Source organism: Pteropus alecto, unplaced genomic scaffold (assembly GCF_000325575.1).
Source record: "Pteropus alecto unplaced genomic scaffold, ASM32557v1 scaffold63, whole genome shotgun sequence".
Taxonomy (NCBI): Eukaryota; Metazoa; Chordata; class Mammalia; order Chiroptera; family Pteropodidae; genus Pteropus; species Pteropus alecto.
Genome location: NW_006434897.1, coordinates 8,275,374 through 8,280,521, shown reverse-complemented (window position 1 = coordinate 8,280,521; position 5,148 = coordinate 8,275,374). Strand labels below are relative to the sequence as shown.

General features: G+C 39.9%; 1 long non-coding RNA gene across 1 annotated transcript; it reads left to right on the top strand.

The window, feature by feature from the left end:
* Positions 1–6: 6 nt before the first annotated feature.
* Positions 7–2,831, top strand: LOC112478902. The gene is made up of 2 exons (XR_003046002.1): positions 7–190; positions 2,389–2,831. It is a non-coding gene; the product is annotated as an uncharacterized LOC112478902 (long non-coding RNA).
* The last annotated feature ends 2,317 nt before the right edge of the window (positions 2,832–5,148 follow it).

Sequence of the window (5,148 nt, the reverse complement as noted above, 5' to 3'; positions counted from 1 at the left end):
CGTTGCGGGACAACCCGGCAACACAGGCGGGGATTTCCCGAAGGAGGAGAAGCTGGGCCGCCTCGGGCCGGGCAGGACGGTGGGGAAGTGAGGCGGATATCCCGAAACCCAGCTGGGATGGACGCATAGGCGACGAGGCCAGCTCCCCTCGGGGATGGATACCTGGGGACGCCTGTTTTCAGAGCAGCCTGTGAGCCTGGGGGGCACAGCAGGGAGGTGGCCGCTGGAGGACGCTTAATATTAGCGGGCATATCAGTGGGACAATTCCAGGTTGTCCTGGCTGTGGCTAGTTTAAAAACAGAGGGGTCCGGGCAGCGAAGAAGAGTGACAGCCCCAGGATTTCCTCGGGGAATGTGCCGTTCTTCCTAGAGGGGCGCGGTCATCCATTCCCTAGAGGACGCCTGAGAAGCCATTTAACATGGGTGCCTTCGGCTGTGAGGCTCCACCCAAGCTGGATGTGCACAGCCCCGCCCCGCTCTGTTTGTACACGGCGGAAAATAAAAGTACGGCTGAGCTGGCTGCGGCCCCGCCGGGTTGCCGGAGTTTCCTCGGTCCGCAGGGCAGCCAATGGCTCCCTGCACCTGAGCCCGGCGCTTCCCTCCGAGGGCGCCCTCCCGATTGGGCATGCGCGCGAGGTGGGGGCTGGTTTTTGGTCCTCTGCCCCGGGGAGGAGGCTGTTGGAGAGAACCTTATGTTTCTCAGCAACCTGGTCTTCCCCAGACCCCTGCGTAGTTGGTCGCTCTCCCGAGTCCTGCAGGGGAGAGGGGAGCAGTCAGCAGCATAGCCTGTGGGAGGTAGATGCTGAATAGCTGAATTGAGGTTTCTTCCTTTCAACTTTTTCAATCCAATGTTGAAAAAAGCTTTATACCCACTTAATCCGTGGCCCCTTCTTAGGGTCAAATCAGTTTCCTTTTATATGACTGATACTACAAACAGAAGTCAGAATGGGCCTTGTAATTTGTTCAGCAGAGGGTAGATTTTATGTGACTTTTCTAAAACAAAAATGAAACAAAAGTTGGAGATGTTTGGTAAAACAAGAAAATACAGTTTAACTACAGAAGTCAAAACTGTGAAACTTCGGATGCATAAGACTATTAGCCACCCCACTCTTGTGTTAGACTCCTTCCCTTTCTGTGATATGAGGATGATCTTTCTGTTTGCCTCAAAATAATCTTACAAGGTTGAATTAGTTTCGTGAGGCTTCTGTAACAAAGTACTACAAACTTGGTGGCTTAGAACAAGAGGAATGGATTGTCTCAGTTCTAGAGACCAGATGTCTGAAATCAAGGTGTTGGCAGGGCCCTGCTAACTATGAAGGCACTAAGGAAGGATCTCTTCCAGGCCTTTCCTAGCTTCTAGTAGGTCCTTGGCTTGTGGTGGCAGAACTCCAACCTTATCTTGGCATGTCTATTCATATTTTCCTTTTTCATAAGGACATCAGTCAGATTAGGGGTGCAACTGCTTGGGTATGATTTCATCTTTATATCTGCAATAACCCTATTTCCAAAAGAGGTCATATTCTGAGATACTGAAGGTTAGGACCTCAGCATATGAATTTGCAGGGTACATGATTCTATCCATAACACACCAAGCAAAGCTCCAACCCTCGATCCCCCATCCCCACCCACCCCTATCTTACACGTTCATTTTGGACCTCTCCAGAAGACCACCCTGGGCCCTTTGCATTGCTCTCATTTTTTATCTCTTTTTCCTTAACCTTCATTAATCTCTTCTAGATTTTCAATTTCACTTATTTCATTTTTCCTGCTACTTCCTTTGTAAATTAAATATTACAGTTTCTAAGAGCATCTTCTATCTTTCATTTGGATGTATGACTTGAAACTAGCAAAAGCAGCTGATGTAGTTTTGTGACCTTCTACCCAATGCTAGTTTAGGTGCCTTTTTTTCTGCTTAAATCCACAAGCCATCCCCTCAGCCTTCCTACCAATTAAAAACCAGAGAGCTGTCCAGGCATACTGCACAGGGAGTCCCAATGTATTGATATGTAACCATAGTGAGATGCAATACTGTAGTCTCCCTTATCCACAGGGGATATATTCCAAGACTCTCAGTGGATTCCTGAAAGCACAGACAGAACCGAACTCTGTATATACTATGTTTTTTCTTATGCATACATATCTGTGATAAAGTTTACTTTATAAATTAGGCACAGTAAGAGATTATAATAACTGATAATAGAACAATTAGAATGATATACTGTAATGTTATGTGAATGTTCTCTTTCTCATAACCTGTCTGATCACTGAAACAGCAGCATGAATATGCTGGACAAAGGGATGATTCATGCCGTGGGTGGGATGGCAGGAGATTTAAAACTTATGAATTGTTTATTTCTAGAATTTCCCATTTAATATTTTTGTACTCTAGTGTTCTGTACAGCCGAGGAAAGTGAAACCACAGACAGCAGGGGACGACTGTACTGATTGCTACACGCAGAAGTGGACTGGTGGGATGCCTACCTCTTTCACGTGCATCAGTTCCCCTCCCTTCCCTTTTCTTTTATTATAAAAATATAACATTTTTCTCATATCTTTTCTTCATCTGTTTATTCTAAAGTTATCTGTATGAGGCCTTCCTTAGCCACGTTATGTAAAATTTCAAAACTATTCCACTTCACATCCTTACTTCCATACTTTACTTTTTCCTTACCACTTATCACTAAGATATATTTTGCTTACTGTCTGTCATTCCGATTTTAATTTAAGCTCCCCAGGGCAAAAATATTTGTCTTATTTACCATTATATTCCCAGTGCCAGAACAATGCTAGCACATAGTAAGTGGTCAATAAAAACTTGTTGTATTACCGAAAGTCTATTCTTTCAGAGTTTTTATTCTGAAAGAGAACAAGAATGTTGTTATTATTCTCTTCATAAACTCTTAGCACCTTACCAAGTAAATTTAGTTATTCAGTAAATGTTTATAATGATGATAGCTGCTATGTTGTTCCTTTCTTAAATTATGAGTCCTCCACTGGATGGAGTCTAGTCTTTGTACTAATTTATGCACTCATTCACTCAGTAGAGATTTCCTGGGTGCTTAGTATGTATCAGGCACTCTAATAGGAACTAGAGATAAAATATAAACTATAGCTCCCACCCTCAAAAATTTTATATTAGAAAAATTGCTTTGAAGATACCTCTGGTCATTGATCACATAAATAGCTTGAAAATATTCACCTGATATCAAAATAATTTTCCAGAAGTAAACCTACTAGTGCCCATGCTCCATGTTAGGCAGTGGTGAAGGTTCAATTAGGCCTGCGACACAATAAAGAAGAACATTCTGACCCAGTGCAGACATTTTCAAGTTCCATTTAAAATATATATTTATAAAGTATCACAGATTTATCTGAATAACAATTTATTGTTGCAAATTGATTTATGATTACTCAGTAGCTTTTGTGGGGTGTGGGAAGAAGTATCAAGCAGAATGTTTATTAGGATCAGAAGCACTACACTTTGGTAAGGGTTATAACATAACTTCATCGATGCATATAACCTTCCAGAGGTTAAAAAGGTGATTTAAATTCTTTAAAGGAAACGTATTGGGAGGGGCAGAGCTAGAAGAAGTAGAAAGGGAAGGTTCTTTAGAAGAATAATAGGGAACTAATTGCCTCTTCTTCACCATGATGCTCTGAATATCATTTAAGGGAATCTCTCCGGAGTAGTTAACTGAACTTTGCAGTGATAACTGAACTTTGGTAGTGAACAGTCTTCTGCCTAAACTCTATTTTTAAAAGGCCTCAGTGAAATTAGGCTAGTCCAGGCTGAACAACTGAAATGTCTTAACCCTAGCTCACTGTAACCCTAAACCTACCCCCACTCCTGCTATTTACTTAATATAAAGATTTTTTTAAATCTTATGAAACCTAAAATTTTTTTTCACACTATAGCACCTCAAATTGACTAATGCATACATATTGCAAACAAATATATACCTAGATTGTATACATGTTTTTAGATGGGATAAAACATTTTACAATCAGTCAAGTAGTTATTCATCTCTTCCAAGCTCAGCACTGTGCCAAGTGCTATAAGAGACAGCTACAGATATGTATTATGAAAAACAAGAGTACAACCAGTCTATTTTTAAAGTCTCTTTTTGTTGGAAAATCTCCTAAGCCTCTGAGTGCTAATATATAAAGAAAATTAGCCAAAGAAGTCAAAGATGATTTTATAAGAAAAGGTTATAGATGGATAGAATTTTGGGGGGAGATGATGGGAAGTAAGGAATCTAGTTGGAGAGAGAAGCAGCAGGGAGCTATTGGAGGGTTTTAAGTTTGAAAATGACAGAGTGAAGTATATTTTAGTAGTTGCAAAGTGGAAAGTGGCTAAGAATGAGATCTAGACTGGAGGCTGGAAGACTGTTAGGAGACTGCTGTAATAGTTCATGTGTGAATTGAGCTAAAATAGAAACAGTGGGGATAGAGAGCAATGGGCAGTCTTGAGACACATTAAAGAAGTGGTATTGGCTTGGTGACTGATTAGATGTGTAGCATGGTTTATGTTAAATTTAAAACTGCACTATGTGGGAGGTATGATTATCTCAGCTATACAAATTATGAAACATGCTCAGAGAGGTTAAATAATTTAACTTAGAATCTATAACTAATTAATAAAGGAAACAAGTAAAATCTAAGCCTCTCTAACTCAGACTCGCACTGCAATAATACACAGATAAATGTATTGAGGGAAAATTTATTGTGTGTGACCTCAACAGACTAAAAAATAATATTGTTTTGTAAAATATCTTTATTTGACGCAAGGGTTTGTTGTGTATATTTCTTTCCTCCTACTTCTCTGAAATTTACAAGTATAAAAGACAATCTCTGTACTATCATATTTTATTATGAATATTTAATAAAGCTAATTTTGTTTAGGATATAGGCTCAGTTATTCTTGAAATAATATTCAACCTATTTTAATTTCAGTTGGCTTCGCTATTCCATTGCATTAAAATGGGGGGTTAGAAGCTTGCTATGTATCCAAGATTCTAAATCATAACATTATACTTTTATGTTTTTAAGCCATTTGATAAGTAAGGGTAAACTTTGTTTCTTTTTCTTCCTCTAAACTTCAAATTTAACTCAGTCCTTAAAGAGTTCATTAATGAGATAGCATCTCGGG